Source organism: Bos indicus x Bos taurus, chromosome 4, assembly GCF_003369695.1.
Source record: "Bos indicus x Bos taurus breed Angus x Brahman F1 hybrid chromosome 4, Bos_hybrid_MaternalHap_v2.0, whole genome shotgun sequence".
NCBI classification, from domain to species: domain Eukaryota; kingdom Metazoa; phylum Chordata; class Mammalia; order Artiodactyla; family Bovidae; genus Bos; species Bos indicus x Bos taurus.
Window position 1 is genome coordinate 87,952,933 of NC_040079.1, and position 21,685 is coordinate 87,974,617.

General features: G+C 41.8%; 1 protein-coding gene across 1 annotated transcript in view; it reads left to right on the plus strand.

Annotated features, from left to right (window-relative positions):
• FAM126A (family with sequence similarity 126 member A) overlaps positions 1 to 21,685 on the plus strand; it is a 215,339-nt gene that overhangs the window by 73,565 nt on the left and 120,089 nt on the right. The window contains exon 2 of the mRNA XM_027539937.1: positions 4,683 to 4,781. The gene's annotated coding sequence lies outside the window, so the exon portion shown is untranslated. The remainder of the gene's footprint in view (positions 1 to 4,682; positions 4,782 to 21,685) is intronic.

Genomic DNA, 21,685 nt, shown 5'->3' on the forward strand with positions numbered 1-21,685 from the left:
AACTTTACCTAGCACTAAACAGAGTGTGTGAATTGCCTGTTCAAATTTCAAGGAGATCCAACCAGTCCATCCTAAATGAGATCAGTCCTGGGTGTTCATTGGAAGGACTGATGCTGAGGCTGAAACTCCAATACTTTGGCCACCTCATGCGAAGAGTTGACTCATTGGAAAAGACTCTGATGCTTGCAGGGATTGGGGGCAGGAGGAGAAGGGGATGACAGAGGATTAGATGGCTGGATGGCATCACTAACACGATGGACGTGAGTCTGGGTGAACTCTGGGAGTTGGTGATGGACAGGGAGGCCTGGCGTGCTGCGATTCGTGGGGTCGCAAAGAGTTGGACACGACTGAGTGACTGAACTGAAGGCAGTAAGGTATCCTGTAATCCTCACCTTCATGTCTTTGATTAGTGAAAATCTTCTATACATTTCCTCATCTTCCTCCATTTGTGAGGCTGAGTCCTCTAAATTTTGTCTTCCACAAATCATTCAAAGAAATAGTAATCAAATGTGTCCCCAGATTTGGTTCATTTGTGGTTCTTAAAGGACAACTTCTCTTTGGGGGTAATATTGATTTCTCAGCCATGGGAAATGAATAGAACACTTCATACTTTCTACTTAATGGGCATTAACTGTGACTTGCTTCACAGAGAAAAGGAGAGAGGAAGTCATTTTCAAGACAGAAATATCATTATTGGTTGATAGACCCTACAGTATTATCACAAAGTGTATAGAAGTCATTCAAGTCCATTCTTTACCTGGTAATCTGTGATATAGTTTTAGGAAGAATCTTATTATAGCACAAAAGCATTTAACTATTTGAGGTGTGTTTGTGCGTGTATTTGTGCGTGTTTGTGTCCGTGTGTATGTGTATGAAAGAGGTGGGCACTTAAATGTTGATTCAATTGTCCGAGAAATAATTTAGATTTTAAGAGAGAGATTGGTCCCAAGTCACATGAGCTCTGTGTTAAGGCACAACCAATCCATGGAAGGTACTATGCTCCCTTCACCCTCTGGGCTGCCTCACATGGGGACTAAGAGGATGCCTCACTCTGAACTCAGATGCAGCTGTATTTAATGCTTAGATCCAAGGATCTGACATTAGTCATGGCTCCAGTTCTCTGGGTGAGGCAGGATGCAATTTGTTCTGAAAGTGCAACTAAGGGAAGGAAGCTCAGTGGGGAATGAGCTGAAAAGCGGAAAACTCTTTAGAATCAAGTGGTACTTGGTTCTCATAGCCAAAGCGAAAAACCTCCTACAGTAAAAAAGAAAACTGTGTTTCCTGCTTTAGAGAAAGCTCCAGGGGAGCCTAAGCCACAGTTACAGTGTTCTCAGAGAACACTGACTCTCTGTCACCACCAAGGGAGAGGTTAGAATGAATATTTCACTTCATCCAATGTTGGAACCCAGTTCGAACTCAGGAATGGAGATTGTTTAAGACAGAATCTTTGATTTCTTGTTCCTGATTCATATCTTGTCCTTATTCTGTCTCTGAGTGATTTTCCCAAATTTTTGTGATTTCCGACTCTCTTCCATTCTCTGGCCATATGTGAATAACTGTATGTAGAAGATTGGGACAAGGAAATAAGTTAGAATTAACATACAAATATTTGTTTTGCAGCTTCCCACCAAGCCACCTTCTGTGCATCTAGAAAGCTAAGTTTATGTGTTTTTCTAGGGTTTAGCATGTTTTCTTTAGCAGAAACATGGTAGAGAGTCTTAGGGGTCAGTAAAACCCCAGCCTATAAGAAAAGTCTGACATAGCAACTTAATACATGGGGAAATGAGCATGAACTCAAGACTTCAAAAACGTGTTTTCTGACACTGACTTCTCCAGTGCCCCAGCAGCAGTAGCACTCACTCACCACTAACTCTCGTGTGTACTTACAGTGCCAGTATTTGGGTCTTTGATATTTTCTCCACCAAAAAGGAGACTGGACTCCTTGGACTGTAGCAGTTTCCAAGATAAGAAACAGGAAAAAAAATCGAAATGGGTCAGAAAATATCCTTCTATTGTCAGAAAACAAGAATTCTTTAAAATACATTTGAGTTAGTGCTAAAAGGGCATAGGCACCATATTAAAGGTGTTCTTGTGTTCTTCTGGATCAGATCCCTGGTTCGGGAAGATCCCCTGGAGAAGAGCATGGCAACCCACTTCAGTATTCTTGCCTAGAGAATTCCATGGACAGTGGAGACTGGTGGGCTACAGTCCAGGGGGGGTCACAAAAAATCAAACATGATTGAGCAACTAGCACTTGTCAAAATTTTGAAAAATTCACAAATTATTATTTTTTAAGTTTCTAATGATAAAAGAAAAAGATTAAAATAAAATGTAAGAAAAAAGATGGATACAAGACAAAAGAATGATGAAGATGAATAGATCTGTTCAATTTTTACTTATTAATGATATTAAATAGTAAATAAAACAGGTAGTTTTTCCTTTCCAATTTCTATGTCTTGCTAAAGGATAATTTTTAAAAGCAGCCATTATTTCTATATGACATTCTTATGTAGATATAAAATCTATGTGACTCAGTAATTAATGAAGGAACCAGCCCTGTGTTACCACTTGATATATGACCACTGGAAAAACCATAGCCTTGACTAGACGGACCTTTGTTGGCAAAGTAATGTCTCTGCTTTTCAATATGCTATCTAGGTTCGTCATAACTTTTCTTCCAAGGAGTAAGCAGTTAATTAAAAGTAAGAGTGAGTTTTGACTATAATAGAGGTTTAATTTAGTAGCCTGTGGTTTGGGGTAGGATCACTGGTTTGCAGTAGAACTGTATAATTGAATTCCAAATCCAATTGAGAAGCAACAATTTGCCTATCCAAATCCTTCAGTGCTAATAATCAGCATATGTGTGTATGTTTTGTCCTCATTATAGGTTTTTAAAGCATTTATAAGAATCTGATATGTTAATTTATGATTTTAAATCATTTATTTACTTTTATTTTTTGACCATGTGGCCTGTGGGAGCTTAGTTCCCTGACCAGGAGTCAAACTCAGGTCCCCTGCATTGGAAACGTGGTTTCTTAACCACTGGACCTCCAGTGAAGTCCCTAAGCCATTATTTAGACACTATAATTTTAAATAAATTTGTAATCAGTGCTTGAGTATCTGAGAAATTTTGACTTGTTAAATCTGTGATTTATTGGGAATTTGAATGTATGAATATTTTGGATAATGTTTATTGTTTAGTAATTAAAGAAATGCTGATTGCTTAATGCATCAATCAGGTTCCTGGTATAATAATACTGATGTATAAAATACAACTCCCAGATCTCTTATTTCATGTTCACGGCCTGTAGGTGGGGACTGGTGAGTCTCCTTCAAATCTGCATGAAGTATGTTCCATGTGTTTCTATTGTGGGATCAGTGAATACTCAAGGATCTTTTCAAGTCAGATGACTGAAGTACAAGGGAAGAGAGTAGAAATGGGTAATTACCTGGACTCAAAACTGACAGGCTCTCTTGTCTACCCATATTCCATTGCCAAAGCAAATCACATGGCCAAGGCCAACATCAAAAAGGCAAGGAATGCTCTGCCTTCAGTGAACCATAGCAAAGGGGGGGAGGAAAGGAAGACTTGTGAGCAAGTAACATAGTCTACCACTCTTATTATATCCATGAGATTAAAATACTGGATATTAACCACAGTACAAATAGCAGTGGCCATTCTCCATGTACTAAGTAGTAACAGTGCGTGTGTGCTCAGTTGTGTCTGAGTTGTTGCAACCCTGTGGACTGTCGCCCCCAGGCTCCTCTGTCCATGGGATTCTCCAGGCAAGAGTAGCTGGAGTGAGTTGCCATTTCCTGCTCCAGGGGGTCATCCCAATCCAGTGATTGAACCCAAGTCTTTCGCATCTTCTCACTAGCACTTTACCACTAGTGCCACCTGGGAAGCCAATTTCATGTACTAAAATCTCTCATAAATAAAATCTTTATTAATAACAAAGTCCTGAGGAATAAAAGACTATTTTTGTGGGGTTAAATGCAGTCTGATGTGAACTTATTACTTGATCTCAGTGTTTTGTAGCAGGATTGCGAATTACTCAAAATACAGAAATTTAGAAAAAAATTAGCTTCTTTATTTTGTCTATAGCTGATCTGGTCTTGTGGCCTGGTAGGTGGTGGGAAAGAAAAAATAAAACAAGACTAACTTGGCTGATCTGGTTTCATATTTCAACCAATAATTTAACCACCTCATTAGAAAATTTTTCGGTTCTCAGATTTTTCACATTTTCACTTCTCACTGCCCTTTTGCCTGAAAGTACATGGGGAAGGATACAGCTTATTGTATTCTTGTGGTGTGGGGTAGGGAGAGGGGATCTATAGCCTTGTCCTGGTTCTTGATTGTGTACTGGTCAGTTCATCCAAGTTTTGTCTACAGACTTCAGTGGCTCCTAAAGTGGTCTATTTCCCCCGATTCTGTCAGGGCTTGGTCATCCTTCCTTATTTGCTTGGCCTCCCTTCGACTCTCTCTGGCTGCAGACCTTTTGGGTGTTTCCCCATTCAGCCCCTGGCCAGGCTCTCCATCCTGAAAGCACTGTGGGATCATCGATCCCATTGCCACAACAGGTTCCATGGCTAGCTTCTGGCTCCCAACTCTGTGTCCATGTCATGGGTACCACGGGAGGGTTTGGAGTGCAAATTAAGCTTTCTCTCTTTCTTTCTCCCAGGGAGGGACCTCAGCACTGAGGCCTTCTAACCTGTTGAAGTGGAGCCACTCGGCATAACTCTCCCAGGATCCTACATGGACAAGATGACTACCTTGGAGTGTGAGTCTCTCATTGTCTCCTTCCCTTCCTCTGGTCCCTCTTTCCCTTCTCACCATCCCCCAGGCCAAGAGGACGGTTTTCTTTTACTTCTTCTCTATCACGTCCTCTTTCCACCCACCTACAGAGTAAGAAGTTTCTTGGCACAGTGTTTAAGCAAAATAGGGAAACCTCTGTGATGTGGTTTGCCAAGTCTAGCTCCTAGCATGTTAAATGGGAGTCAAAGAGAAGTAGGAAAAAAAAAATCTTCTTCACCTTGACTGTTTCTCATTGTAAAATCCTAGCTTCCACGTCAGAAGCTGCCTGTTATTTCTTTCATTCCTACTTACCACCCTTTCCCAAAGATGGGAAGATGGGTGCTTTTAGCTCTTTAAAGGGAAGGTCATGACTAGGAAAAGCAAAAGAGAAGAATATGTGGATTTTTCAAAGTTCAGCTGCTGTTACACTGACACTTTGCATTGTCAGGGCTCAAGTTGAATAATATTTTAGCAAATCATATTTGTATTCCACTCTTAGGTCTCATATGTTCTTAGGCAACATGGTAGAGCACAATTTAGGATATACATGACCTGAAGGTTGACATTTACTTTTAAGTGCCTGTGTATTTTGAGGCTGCGTGGCAGCCAGGAGTGATGAGACTTATTTAGGAATACGAAAGAAAAATTAGTTATCTCCAAATTACTTATTATTGGCTAGGCAATAGGAATCATTTTTATTTATCACCCATCCTTAATCTCTGATCAAAAGAAGTTTCATTTGCATTGTTATGTTTCCTGTGCGACCCATGGTAGTCAGGCTCTGGGATACACAACTTTAGGACAATGAGTTGCTTCACTGTGACATTTGTCATCTCAGAAGGATACTGCCTCTTCTCCTGGTTGACAGACATCTGGGAAGATTAGAAGCATTGTTCTAACAGGAGCCTTATGGTGTGTGTGTGTGCGTGTGTGTGCGTGTATGTGTGTGTGTGCGCGCACGCGCGCTCAGTCGTGTCTAACTCTTTGAGACTCCATGGACTGTAGCCCACCAGGCTTCTCTGTCCCTGTAATTTTCCAGGCAAGAATACTGGAGTGGATTGCTATTTCCTACTCCAGGGGATCTCCCCAGCCCAGAGATGGAACCTGAGTCTCCTGCATCTCCTGCATTGGCAGCCAGATTCTTTACCACTGCTCCACCTGGGAATCCCAACAGGAGTCATAACTCACAGAATTAATACTGTTCCTCCTCTTCAGGGCTTTTAAGAAATGGAAATCACTTCATACAGGCTCCTATCCAGAGATGAGTGTTGTAGAAACTCCTAGAGGAGATTCCAAACCAATTTCTAACTCCATCAGGACTTGATAAGATCTGGGAAATGAACTGATTCCTCCAATGAGGAAATGCCATATCTACTGTGTCTGTTCCATTACTGTGCTGACACCTAGGGTTAGCAGAGATACCTTGATTAAAAAAAAAAAACAACAACACTTTGATAACATTGTGTCCTATGGAATGATACTCTGAGAGTTATAACCTTCTTGGTAGAATATTTTCTCCTTTATCCATATCTCTGGGCCTTTAAAATCCTTTCAAAACTCAGAATCATATTGATATAGACTTTATGGGAAAATCCAGACTCTTAGATTATCTAGTCAAGAGCAGAACTGCAAATATTTTGCAACCATTCTGGGCAAAATGAGAAACAGCATCCTAGGGAATGGTCTCTGCAATGTGAACTCAGTTGCCATGACCATGAAACCAGTGAGGATAAAATTATGTGTTCACATCTCCAGTCATTTTTGACTCAATTTCATGGCTTTATATGAGCATTCCAACCCCAAGATGCTCCTGATCATAGCAAAAGGAAACAATGGCTGAAATGATGTCTCAAAGCTCAGATCTTACTGATCCCTTAGACAGAGTCTTTCCAGTTCTAATGACCTAGGGAACCCTGGTCATTACCAGGCTGAAGAGTCTCAGCATTTTCAGTTTTGTTGTAAACCTCATTAAATTCAGCCCACCAATTACAGCTCACCAAAGTTGGATATTCTATCTGGGCAGAGGTCTCTACTGATCCTTGATTCCAGGTACCAAATCTGAGTGGATTCAAACATGCCTGTGCCCCAAGAAGAACCTCAAGAAGATTGAGTATTTTTTATGAATAAAACAGAGCTTCCCAGGTGGCTCAGTGGTAAAGAATCCGCCTGCCAATGCAGGAGACACAGGAATCGTGGGTTCAGTCCCTGAGTTGGAAAGATCCCCCTGGAGGAGGAAACTGCAACCCACTCCAATATTCTTGCCTGGAAAATCCCATGGACAGAGGAGCCTGTCCATGGGATCACAGTCAGTGGGGTCACAAAGAGTCTGACATGACTGAACACAAGCGTGAGCATGTATAAAACAGTGATCTTCCTCAACTATATAAGGGGTGGGCATTGCCCTGGAAGGGGTATTAAACAATCTCCAAGAGAAGATATTCATTTATAACGTTCATTTAATATTATAATATACCTTGGGAACTGGATATTAAATGAACGTTTCCTGTTATCTCAAAGTTTTAGCAGAAGCTTTGTAAGGGAGGAAAAATTGTTCTCTATCCTCTTCGGTTCTTTCAGCTGGCCTATCAGCTAAATTAACATATAAGAGATGAATAGGAGATAACCAAATTTAATTACATATAATGGGAGTCCCACAAAGACAGTGAGACAGCTCCTGACAGTTAGACAATTGAGGTTTTGATGCCTTTCTGAGCTAGGAAGATGCGGGTAGGGTCCTGGTACTTCTAAGGGAAGGAAAACAATTCACCAGAAGATGGCAAGAGCAAATGTTAGGTAAACAAATGTTTGCCTGGCCATGCAGTTGAACAAATGGGCCCTCCTGAGTTCCTCCCAGCCCATCACACTTAGCCCAAGTTCTTTGTAGTTACCTCTGATGATGGTTTTCTTCCTGGATCAGGCCCTTTATCTAAATTATTTTAGGCAGATGAGGGGGAGAGAAAAAAACTCTTCCTAAGTCTTTTGAGCCTCTGTTGTCTTCAACTCAAGATAGTCCATTGGCCACACTGGCATATTTTGGGGAGGCTTGTTCTGAATCCCTTCAGTTTCAAAGGCCAAAAATAATACAGCAGGTATTAATAACTTTCACACCCTGAAGAAAAGGGAAGGCTACATCAGTATGGCCCCACACTGCTGCCGTTGCCCATGTCCCACTTCAGGCTATCACAGAAGATGGGGGCACTCAAGTGTGAAAGAGATTTGGGAGGAGGGGGGGATTCTGTACATTTCTTCTTGCCTCTAAGAAGGAGGGATGAAGAAGGGAGAGACTGAACCTTCATCTGAAGCCAGCACAATAGTGGAGCCACTTGAAGAACTTGGCATATGTCCCTGGACTTGGGGCACAGACACAACGATTGATGCTGGGCTCATACCTGAAAATCCTGAAGTTGATGGGTTGCACCTGGATTTGACAGGGTAGACAGCGTTTCAGCAGGTCAGAAATACAAGCATATTTCCTCTAGGCTAGAATGGATGCTCGGAGAAGGCAACGGCAACCCACTCCAGAACTCTTGCCTGGAAAATCCCATGGGCGGAGGAGCCTGGTGGGCTGCAGTCCATGGGGTCGCAAAGAGTCGGACACGACTGAGCAACTTCACTTTCACTTTTCACTTTCATACACTGGAGAAGGAAATGGCAACCCACTCCAGTGTTCTTGCCTGGAGAATCCCAGGGATGGGGGAGCCTGGTGGGCTGCCGTCTATGGGGTCACACAGAGTCGGACACGACTGAAGCGACTTAGCAGCAGCAGCAGCAGAGTGGATGCTGCAGATTAAATCTGGGCATGGGTTATTATCTTGAAATTGGCCATGCCCAAGAGAACCTCCCGATAAAGGAGAGGGAACCATAGTGGGAAGAAGCTACAGATGAACTTTCAGATGCGGAAGTGAGAGGGCAACAGGCAGGAAGGTCAGGGGTCTCCAAATGGAGGAAACAGGCTGCAAGTGTCAGACATCTTTTTCTCTCTCTCTCAAGCGGCAGGAGGAAACAAACATTAGATTTTTTTTTCCCCTTCTCTATACAAATTTAAAAAGAGGTTTCTCTTAAAATTCTTTGTTGCAATGAGGACACCTGGTTCCACCTGAACTTAACTTTTCTCAGACCTTGAGCTAACCAATGCGTTTTTCTTATGGAAATGTTTGTCTTAAGCTATGTTAATGAACTATGTACTTAATGTAGACTCTTTAAGTCAGTTCCACCTAAGACTCAGAACCGCCTTGACAAACTAGTATGTTTTGCTCATGCAAATGTTCTCTTAAGCTATGTTAATGAGACTGTACTTGCTTGGAAACATGCCTTTCTTTAAGATTCATGTCAATCATTTTATGGCCCTGGATGACTAACCTGGTGCCAATGTTATCTAAAAATGCATGTTGTGGATGAGGGGCCTTGTGCCAGTCTCTTGAGTTTTGAGACATCTCCTTTCTATAATTAGCAGACTGTAAGTAGCTATATAAGGAGAAGGCAATGGCACCCCACTCCAGTACTCTTGCCTGGAAAATCCCATGGATGGAGGAGCCTGGTAGGCTGCAGTCCATGGGGTCGCTGAGGGTCGGACACGACTGAGCAACTTCACTTTCACTTTTCACTTTCATGCATTGGAGAAGGAAATGGCAACCCACTCCAGTGTTCTTGCCTGGAGAATCCCAGGGACGGGGGAGCCTGGTGGGCTGCCGTCTATGGGGTTGCACAGGGTCGGACATGACTGAAGTGACTTAGCAGCAGCAGCAAGTAGCTATATAACATCCAGCTAAAGACTAGCAGGGGGGCACTCTTTCTGCCCCCTTCTGATATCTGTCAGAAGCTTTCTCTATCTCTTTTATACTTTAATAAAACTTTATTACACAAAAGCTCTGAGCGATCAAGCCTTGTCCCTGGCCGCAGATTGAATTCTTCTCCTCCGGAGGCCAAGAATCCCAATGTCTTCTGTGGTTCAGCAACAACTTTTCAGAAGCAAAGTCAGGGCCATCTGAGGATGCATTGCCTACATCAACAGATGTGGAGACAGCTGGTCCCAGAGGTAGGTGGGTGCAGAGGAGGTAAGGGTGGGGCTTCACCAGCGATCCCAAGATGGTGCCCCAGAGGGAAAGAGGGTGCTTTTGGAAATTAGCACAGTCAGGTTAAAACTACTGGTCAAGGACTGTTCCTGTGCCTTATGTTTCTCCTTCACCCCTGCTCCAAACCTTTAAGAGATCTTATATGGCAGCCAGCAGGTGGAGGAAATGATAATGTGAGACAGAAGAAGAGGCATTACTCCTGCAGGTCTTGATTCCATCCTAGCCGAGAGGAGGCAGGAGAGATGTTTTCAATTGGATGAGAGTTTACAGTTTTGATATTTCACTCAATTGAATTATTTAAGACCTGAAAATAAGGAGAACATTCCTTTCTTACCAAGAATGGCAAGAAAAAGCTTTGAGATCTGCCAAAGCTTTTATCCAAGGGACAGAAAAGAACAATCAGAGAGGATCTGCAAGGGCAGTGGGGAGAAAACACTATATTGTTCTTAGCTTGCCCGCTGTGGAGTCTGGGTTCAATTGCTGTTGTTCAGTTGCTCAGTACGTTGGTTATAATTTCAAATTTTAATATATAGATTTTATATATTTTTCCTAAAACAAGCTACAGAAAGAGTTGAGATACTTACTGTGGTGACCCAAGGAAGAAAGAGCAGATAAAACCAAGGAGGGTCTTGAAATGCAGGAATGGAAAAACCAGACCCTTATCATCCTTCCCTCCCCCATGTTGTAACTATTAATGGAACAGTATAACCTGTCTCCCCTCCTACCCCATAGGGAGAAGGTATTTGCCCTACTTTTCCCCTACCCAGTATTACACGCCTCATCCTGAAGGAGAAAACAGACAGAACAGGCTCCATCTTGAAAGCAGGACTCCATCTTGGGCTGGACTGTGGAGTTTGAGCTAAATGCCCAGTATCTATGGAAACGACATACCAACTGGAAAACCAGACCCCCTCACCCCCCCACCCCGTGGAAGAGCCCCAGGGCTCGTACCTAGACTCTCCATCAGCTAAAAAAGCACCCTAATTATCTGTTTAACTGAATAGAATCATAAATTCTATTATGCTTATTAGGGTATGACCACAGACCTATTGATAATTGTCCACTGTTAACTACCTAGGCTTAAGGCATATGAATCACGGGTTAACTTTGGTTGTATCTTTCTTTTCCTTTGTTCAGACTAGTTTCAGGGAATTTGGGGGGGTGGGTTTGGGTACGTACACTTAGGGTATATAAGGTTTTCACAAAAACTGGTTGGGGTCCTTGGCTAAGAGGAGACTCTGCCTTGGGCCCGCAGGTGTAATAGTGTAATAAACTGCACTCCACTATCTGCATTGTCCTTCTGAGTGAGTTTGTTTCCCAAAATGTGTGGCTACAACAATCCAATCAGCAAATGACCCGCAAGACCCCATCCCACTCCTTGTACCCGGGCTATAAAAGTGGACTAAGGACCCCTGTTCATCATCGGATCTTGCTTGAGCTGGCCCGCTGTTCTAACAGCGTCTCCCACTCTAACAAACTTTATTTCCCTCTTGTTCTGTCTCATGTCTGGAAATTCTTTTCCAACCCGCTCTGGGACCATGACACTTACGTATATTAAAGGGGGCACAATATAGTGAACCACTAAACACAGTCCTGATTTAAATAACCCACTATACAATGGGCTTCCCTGGTGGCTCAGATGGCAAAGCATCTGCCTGCAATGAGGAGACCTGGGTTTGATCCCTGGTTGGGAAGATCCCCTGGAGAAGGAAATGGCAACCCACTCCAGTATTCTTGCCTGGAGAACCCAATGGACAGTGGAGCCTGACAGGCTACAGTCTGTGGGGTCACAGAGAGTCAGACATGACTTAGCGACTGAATAACAACAATGTCCCAGTATCCGCATGGTCAAAAGAGAGAGGCTCAGAGATGTTAAATAAATTGCTTAAGATCACACTGCTGTTAAATGATAGAGTCCATTCAAGTCCATATCTGTCTCATCCTAAAATTCATTTTCTTTTCATTCTTTTTCCATCCTAATGTATGAGGAATGTTTGGGATATTTATTATAAGCCAGAGTTAATTGTTTTATTTATTTCTCCATAATACATCACTTTCACAGAGAGCTTTAGGAACTCTTCTAACTTCACCCATAAATTTTAGTTTAGAACCGAATGGATTATAGTTTGAATTAATTAGGAAGCTTTTGGTTGCAAGTAACAGGAATAACTGACTAAACATGGCTAAACAATGGAAGTCTGTTATCTTATATAAAACTCTAGAAGTGGGAAGTCTCAGAATTAATGATTCTTGAGCTCTTGATCAGCTACACTGCAATTTTTTTGTTTTTCTCCTCATGCTCATGAGATAATTGCTAACATTCTAAACAGTATGCCCTCATCAGACATGAGCAAAAGGGAAGGGTTTTCTTTTCCTTTGACTCTTTTATCAGAGTATTAAACAAATAACCTTCAGTTTATTTCCCATTATAATTAATTGACCCCAATTGTGTCACTCTTTCATCCTTAAGCCAGTGAAATTAAGGGCAATGAGATTATCAGTGTACTGATTTAGGCCAATTATGATTGATTCCCAGAGGCAGAATTGAACTTCCCTGAGCATTTTGCTCCCTGATGCTTAATGGAGTTTGGCTCTCTGCTAGTGATGGAGAAAGGAAGAAGGGCAGCTGGATCCAGTGTCTGCTACAGGGTCGTATGCTAAAGCCTACTACCAGTGAAAGGCTCATGACAGCAGATCTGCGTGGGCAGTGTCACTGTGCTGAGTCACTGTTGCTTATGGGTTGGAGATGATACACCTTAATAACTACTGCTTCTCTGTCATCCCTGATCTGTTTGCTTAATGCAAAAAGTTAAGTTCAAGTTTCTAACTTTGCACTTGTGAGAAATAACTGTCATTCTTTGGTATATGATGTTTTTCCTAAAGCATATTATTGTTCCAAATTCTTAGTGCTTTGCTTCAAAAGTTTTTGAAGAAAGAATAATGTGAGTCATCTTTCCCAGGATTGAAAATGTGAATACCTTCCTTTGGAAACAGCACACAAATATGTAACTGAAAATGGCAAGCATTCATCATTTTGTGTTCCTGGTATAGTAGTAGAGCAGTAATATAATCACAATAGTAATGATTAATAATAATGATAGCTACCAGTTACTGAATGGTGCCAGTCACTGGTCTGAGAATATTTTCACACACGTAGATTTTTTTCATTTTTGATTGAAGTACAGTTATAATTGATATATAATACTGTGTTAATTTCAGATGTACAGCCAAATGATTTAGCTATATTAATATACTATATACATACATACACATATATATGTATTGTGTTGCCTATCTATTTTGTATATAGTGATGTGTTTCTGTTAATCCCATACTCCTAATTTACCCCTCCCTGCTTTCCCCTTTGGTAACCATAAGTTTGTCTTCTATGTCTGTGAGTCTGTTCCTGTTTTGTAAGTAAATTCATTTTATTAATTTTTAGGTTCCACATATAAGTGATATCATATGGTATATTTCTTCTCTGTCTGACTTCCTTCACTCAATTTGATATTCTCTAGGTTCATCCATGTTGCTGCAAATGGAATCACTTCATTCTTTTCTGTGGATGAGTAGTATTTCATTGTATATATATGTACCACATCTTTATCCATTCATTGTTGATGGATACTTAGGTCACTTCTATGTCTTGGCTATTGTAAAGAGTGCTGCTATGAACACTGGGGTGCATGCAGATATATATTTTTAATCTTCATAACATTACATGAGATAAGGTTGAACATCCTCATTTTATAGACAAGAGAGGTTCTGGAACGTGCCCATGTCTACACAGCCGGGAGTTAGGCTCTGAATCCCGTCCACTGACTCAGAGCGAGCCTGCTGAATGTCTGCGGTGTGCTGCTGTCACTAAACTCACCAGCTACAGGTGAAGAATGAGAGTGTGGAAAGGAAGTAGGAAGCGAGACGTCTTATATAGGCTGAAACCGATCACCATGGTGGGGGGGAATTCAAAATTCATTTGTAAGAAGACAAATCTCAAGTTGGAGTTTTAGAGAAACATTACTGTATTGTCAAGGCTGTGTGTGAATGCTTAGTTGTTTCAGTCATATCCAACTCTTTGCAACCCCACGGACTGTAACCCTCTGTCTGTGGGATTCTTCAGGTAGGGATAGTAGAGTGGGTTGCCAATTCCTCCTCCAGAGGATCTTCCTGACTCAGGGATCGAACCAACGTCTCCTGCATTGCAGGCGGATTCTTTACCGCTGAGCCCCCAGGGAAGGTTCAGTTCAGTTCAGTTCAGTCACTCGGTCATGTCCGACTCTGCGACACCATGGACTGCAGCATGCCAGGCCTCCTTGTCCATCCTCCAATTCCCGGAGTTTACTCAAACTCATGTCCATTGTGTCGGTGATGTCATCCAATCATCTCATCCTCTGTCGTCCCCTTCTCCTCCTGCCTTCAATATTTCCCAGCTTCAGAGTCTTTTCCAAGGAGTCAGTTCTTTGTATCAGATGGCCGAAGTATTGGAGTTTCAGCTTCAGCATCAGTCCTTCCCATGAATATTCAGGACGGATTTCCTTTAGGATGGACTGGTTGGATCTCCTTGCAGTCCAAGGGACTTTCAAGAGTTTTCTTCAGGACCACAGTTCAAAAACGTCACTTCTTTGGCACTCAGCTTTCTCACATCCATACACGACTACTGGAAAAACCATAGCTTTGACTAGACAGACCTTTGTTGGCAAAGTAATGTCTCTGCTTTTTAATATGCTGTCTAGGTTGGTCATAGCTTTTCTTCCAAGGAGCAAGTATCTTTTAATTTCATGGGTGCAGTCAACATCTGCAGTGATTTTGGAGCCCAGGAAAATATAGTCTGTCACTGTTTCCATTGTTTCTCCATCTATTTCCCATGAAGTGATGGGACCAGATGCCATGATCTTAGTTTTCTGAATGTTGAGTTTTTTTTTTTGTGTGTGTGTGTTGATTTTTTCCCCCGGTTCCTCTCCCATAGTTACTGAATTATTATAGATTTATTTTTAAGCAAATAGGGGAATTAGCTGAAGACGATAAACGGATGTCCTGAAATTCCGACCCCCCTCCACAGGCACACCCCACCAGTGACAATTCTGAAAAGTTTTGCAAATTGAATTTTTAGAACTCAAACCTTGATTTTTGCTTTTAAAGGTTTACTTTAACCTCTGTGATAAAAATACTACACTTATTATAGAAAATATGGACAATCAGACAACTCAAAAGACAAAAAGGAAGTTATTTACAATCTCAACATTCAGAAACAATCCCTGTTAATAATTTGATGTCTCTCCTTCCAGGCTTTTTACTATGGATTAAAAAATCATTATAATGATAGAATTTTGTTTCCAATTTATGTTCCCTCGTAACAAGGCTTGCATTTCCCCACTGTATGAAGAACATAACTTTTAATGATCCTTGGATAATCCCTTGTATGAATGTGACACGGTTCACTTAATCCTCCATTTTGAGACATTCAAGTCCCTGAATGTTGAGTTTTAAGCCAACTTTTTACTCTCCTCTTTCACTTTCATCAAGAGGCTCTTTAGTTCTTCGCTTTCTGCTATTAAGTGTGGTGTCATCCGCATATCTGAGGTTATTGATATTTCTCCTGGCAATCTTGATTCTAGCTTGTGCTTCTTCCAGCCCAGTGTTTCTCATAATGTACTCTGCATATAAGTTAAATAAGCAGGGTGACAATATACAGCGTTGATGTACTCCTTTTCCTATTTGGAACCAGTCTGTTGTTCCATGTCCAGTTCTAACTGTTGCTTCCTGACCTGCATAAAGATTTCTCAAGAGGCAGATCAGGTGGAATGGTATTCCCATCTCTTTCAGAATTTTCCACAGTTTGTTGTGATCCACACAGTCAAAGGCTTTGGCATAGTCAATAAAACAGAAATAGGTGTTTTTCTGGAACTCTCTTGCTTTTTCGATGATCCAGCAGATGTTGGCAATTTGATCTTTGGTTCCTCTGCCTTTTCTAAATCCAGCTTGAATATCTGGAAGTTCATGGTTCATGTATTGCTGAAGCCTGGCTTGAAGAATTTTGAGCACTACTTTACTAGTATGTGAGATGAGCACAATTGTGTGGTAGTTTGAGCACTCTTTGGCATTGCCTTTCTTAGGGATTGGAATGAAAACTGACCTTTTCCAGTCCTGTGGCCACTGCTGAGTTTTCCAAATTGGCTGGCATATTGAGTGCAACACTTTCACAGCATCATCTTTTAGGATTTGAAATAGCTCAACTGGAATTCCGTCACCTCCAGGGAAGGTTATCTGGGGTCAGATCCAAGCTTTACCATTTACTAGCTGCAGAGCCTGTGGCAGATTATTTCTGCTGTCACTGTCTCAAGGGTCTTCATGTGTAAATGAAGATAATAATAGTCCCTACTTCATAGAACTACAGTGATGATTAAAGAGTTAATGGACACAAAGCATGTAAAACAGTGACTGAAATTTAATGAGTCATTGAGCAGATGTAATAATGGGGGAGATAATGTGAGTCAGATGAGCTTAGAGTCTGAATCCTGACTGTTACTTAGCAATTGTGTGACCTAGGCCAAAATATCAGGCTCTCAGTATCAAATATATGGTTTATGTTAATAAATAGATTTTAAGAATATGACCTGTTTTAGTAGTATGTTTACAACATTACCGCTTTCCCTATGATCATTTCTTCCTATTTTGATAGGTCTAATTAATAACAAGTGACTTATTAAAATCAGGTTGATACTGCTTTGAGTCCAAGAAGGCGATGGCACCCCACTCCAGTACTCTTGCCTGGAAAATCCCATGGACAGAGGAGCCTGGTAGGCTGCAGTCCATGGGGTTGCTAAGAGACAGGCACGACTTGAGTCACTTCACTTTCAATTTTCCTTTCATGCATTGGAGAAGGAAATGGCAACCCACTCTGGTGTTCTTGCCTGGAGAATCCCAGGGACGGGGAAGCCTGGTGGGCTGCCATCTGTGGGGTCACACACAGTCAGACACAACTGAAGCGACTTAGCAGCAGCAGCTGCTTTGAGTATAACAACTCAGATTCCTCTACCTTAAAGATAAGCAGATAGTATCTCAAATTAATGTCTGGCCAAAGGATTTTCACGAGGTAAACATTTAGTGCTCAAAAGAAGGGGAAATGTTAGTAAATGTACCAATGATCTCGGCGAGGCAGCAGTGAGCAGTGGCGTAAAGTGAGATCCAGGAATTGAACCTGGGTAGCCTGGATGAAAACCAGGAATCCTAGTCACCAGATCAGCAAGAGTTAGAGGCTAGAAGCTATTTTTTCCCTGGAGCTTTGTCCCCAGTGAAACATGCATTATTCACAGAAGCAGAAACTATAAAAGCAGGTACAAAGTTTATTATTAGAGACAGCACAACAACCGCTGGGAGAACACACAGAGAAATGGTTTTTTTAGTTAAGACAGAGCGAGGCAGAGATGCACACCTGGAGAGAAAGGGTGTGAGTGTCCTCCTCAGTGAGGAGGAATGCAGCAAAGAGGCAGTAAAAGTCATTTATGTAAGTCAGTTCTTCCGAGTCTTTGTCTTCTTTCAGCCCAATTATCTGGTTTCTTTCTCTATACCTTACCTATTTGAGACCCTCCCCTGGCTGCTCATGCAGCCCTCAGCCAAGATGGATCTGGAAGTAAAGGCTTCTGGGAGGAGCAAGACTCATTATGGCGGCATTATACCCTGACTTTTGACCCACAAGGAGCTTTCTGCGCATGTATAGTGTCTCCCTTGTCCCAAACAAGGGGAGAGCGGAGATCCCTTAATCCTTTACTCAGAGTTTTGCCCCTCTTTGTACTTGCCATGACAATTACCTTAAGGTGCTTACAAGAGACAAACACTGACTATTTACCTTGTTTCTGCTGTTACTTCCATTTTGGAGAGCAAACAGGAGGCTAGTTGTAAATACCTTAACTGGAGCCCACCTATGTCTTGTCTCAGAAAATGCTAACAGTTTTAAGTATTCAGCCTGAAGCCTACTTCTTCATGCCCATGAGATGTAAACAGGAGGCCAGTTGTGAATGTCTAACCTGGAGCCCATCTATCTCCCACATCACTAACAGTTATCAGCTAGTTATTTCACCCTCTGAATTTCTCAGCAAAGGAATCTAGATACTGAGTAGGAGGCAAACACACCTGCCTAGTTGCTGTTGCAGATTATAATAAATACTTTTAAGCAGAAGTGCTGCTGTGACAGTGCTTTTGGGCAATCCCAATACTTTCTTCTTCCAAAATCATTCCTCCTTCCTATCTTCAATAGATATGTAAGAGTACATTAGTTTCTTTAGAGTCCTGTTTTTTTGGCCAAATGCTACAAGAGTGAAATCTGACAGATGAATTCGTTCCAGAGTGTTATAGAGAGTGAGCAGAAAGAACTGCAACTAACAAAACAAGATAAATGCATTTCTAACAGAAGTCTGGGAAGGTAGAGATGTTAATGTAGATAGAGGTCTTAAAGAAGACTGTCTGAAGCTGGTCACATCTCATATGGTCTGCTCTCCATCAGAAAGCTTCCCCTGGCCCTGGTGGACTAGACTTCTGTATATGCACTCCCAGCAAGCTAAGTACAAGCTAGGACTCCAGTGGGAGTGCAGGGATTCACTTCCTTTGGCTTTATCTCTTCATTTGGGGGCAGGGTCTTTTCCTTAGACACAAACCAAGTACATTTAGTCACAGCAAAATAATATCTTTAAACCTAAATAATATGAACAGTTATAGCTATAAGCTTAACTTGTGTGTGTGTTCAGTCATGTCCAACTCTTTGTGACCCCTATGGACTGTAGCCCACCAAGCTCCTCTGTCCGTGGAGTTTTCTAAGCAAGAATATTGGAGTGGGTAACCATTTCCTCCTCCAGGGGATCTTCCTGACCCAAGGATCGAACCCGCATGTCCCTCATCTCCTGCATTGCAGGTAGGTATTTACTGTTGAGCCACTAGAGAAGCCCAAGCTTATCTTACTATTAGTTACTTTTTTCCCAGTTACCTAAGGTTAGGCCTTCTCCCTGGTGAAGACATGAAGGCATTTTGGAAAAAAAAAAAAAGGCTTTTTTAAAAATAATAGACCCAAACTTCAAGTAACTCAGGTCAGAAGACAAACTGCTGTTTTGAAATTTCTCAAGCTATGGCCCAAAGGTCCACCTCCCTTTGAACTTGATGGGGAAGGATTAAAAATACTTCTACTTCGGTAAGCACCAGGAGTTCAGAAGAGGACTTGTAGGAATCATGATTTGCTAGACTGCCATTCTGCTTTCTAAGATAAAGTGAAGATTAGTTTTTAAGCCTAAGATTTTTTACAATGCAACTGACAGGCCAAAAGCAATTTTCAGTTTTTCACAAAGATCCAGGGAGTAGAACTCCCTACCACACGATTAAACATTTCTTGGCAGCAAGTTGCTAGATGGGCTTGAGAGCTCTTGGCGGAAGCCATCATTAAATCATCCTTCTTCCCTCTATCACATCAGCAAACCACAGTTGATTTACAATACTTTCTGAGAAAGGCAAGTCTCAGTCCTAAGGGACATCAAAATGAAAAGCACACCAAATGAAGTGTTTAATTTCATCAGCCCAGGAATTAAGTACAACATCTTTTTCTCTGTAGTGTTTATAATAGCTTTCTGTTAGACAGACTTGATTACAGGATTATGTATAAAGTAAACTTTTTGCATAGAGTATGTGGGCTCCCCAGGTGGTGCTAGTTGTAAAGAAGCTGCCTGTTGATGCAAGAGATACAGGTTCAATCCCTGGGCCGGGAAGATCCACTGGTGTAGGAAATGGCACCCCACTCCAATATTCTTACCTGGAGAATTCCATGGACAGAGAAGCCAGGCAGGCCACTGGGCTGTAAAGAGTCAGACATGACTGAGCAAACCCCGATACTCCAACAGATTATGTATCATTTAAAATTGTAGTGGAGAATAACATTAGAAGGTAGACTTGTTCAATTCATCCCTCATAGGACCACATGCACTTTCTTCACTGTAACAAATCATATGTCAGTATGATAGTAGTTTATTTCTTTTTATTTTTTAAATTAATAGACTACTTTTTCTTTTCCTTTTTTTAATTCAGTTCAGTTCTGTTGCTCAGTCATGTCTGACTCTTTGCAACCCCATGAACCACAGCACGCCAGGCCTCCCTGTCCATCACCAACTCCTGGAGTCCACTCAAACCCATGTCCATCGAGTTGGTGATGTGATCCAACCATCTTATCCTCTGTCGTCCCCTTCTTCTCCTGCCCTCAATCTTTCCCAGCATCAGGGTCTTTTCAAATAAGTCAGCTCTTTGCATCAGGTGGCCAAAGTATTGGAGTTTCAGCTTTAGCATCAGTCCTTCCAAGGAACACCCAGGACTGATTTCCTCTAGGATGGACTGGTTGGATCTCCTTGCAGTCCAAGGGACTCTCAAGAGTCTTCTCCAACACCACAATTCAAAAACATCAATTCTTCAGCGCTTAGCTTTCTTTATAGTCCAACTCTCACATCCATACATGACCACTGGAAAAACCATAGCCTGGACTAGACAGACCTTTGTTGGCAAAGTAATGTCTCTGCTTTTTAATATGCTATCTAGGTTGGTCATAACTTTCCTTCCAAGGAGTAAGCGTCTTTTAATTTCATGGCTGCAATCACCATCTGCAGTGATTTTGGAGCCCAGAAAATAAAGTCAGCCACTGTTTCCACTGTTTCCTCATCTATTTGCCATGAGGTGATGGGACTGGATGCCATGATCTTAGATTTCTCAATGTTGGGTTTTAAGCCAACTTTTTCACTCTCCTCTTCCACTTTCATCAAGAGGCTCTTTAGTTCCTCTTCACTTTCTGCCATAAGGGTGGTGTCATTGCATATCTGAGGTTATTTATGTTTCTCCCGGCAATCTTGATTCCAACTTATGCTTCTTCCACCCCAACATTTCTCATGATGTATTCTGCTATAAGTTAAATAAGCAGGGTGACAATATACAGCATTGATGTACTCCTTTCCCGATTTGGAATCAGTCTATTCCATGTCCAGTTCTCACTGTTGCATCCTGACCTGCATACAGGTTTCTCAAGAGGCAGGTCATTTTTTAATTGTTGGAGGATAATTGTTTTACAATGTGTTAGTTTCTGTTGTACAACACAGAGAATCAGCTATATGTATACATATATCTCCTCTCCCTTGAGCCTCCCTACCACTCCTTCAGAGTATTTTTTTCTTATGATAGTTTTAGGTTTATAGAAGAATTAATCAGGAAGCACAGAGGTCCTATACACCTCCTTCACTGCCTTCCCTTCCCTTGAGTTTCTCCTACTCTTAAGATTGTGCATTAGTGTGATACACTTGTTGAAAGTGAGCCAATAGTCATCAACTATTATTGACTCAAGTCCATGGTTTACAATACTATTCACTTTCTCTGTTGTACATTCTCTGGGTTTGAACAAATGTTTAATGATAATGAATGACATCATTACAGTATCCTACAGAATAGTTTTCTGCAAGCCCAAAATATCTCTTTGGCTTGTGGTTTCTTTTGAGCTGAAAACAATCAAGGTCCAAGAGACTTAGGAAGAAACTTTGACCCAGGTGGCACTAGTGGTAAAGAACCTGCCTGCCAATGCAGGAGACATAAGAGACGCACTTTTGATCCCTGGGTCAGGGAGATCCCCTGGAGGAGGGCACGGCCACCCACTCCAGTATTCTCCCCTGGGAGAAACCCATGGACAGAGTAGCCTGGCAGGCTACAGACCACAGGGTCGCAAAGAGTCAGACACGACTGAGCGACTTAGGATGCATAGCATGCATGCGTTCGTTGTCTAAAGCATTTAAAGAGGTGTTCCCAGAATAGA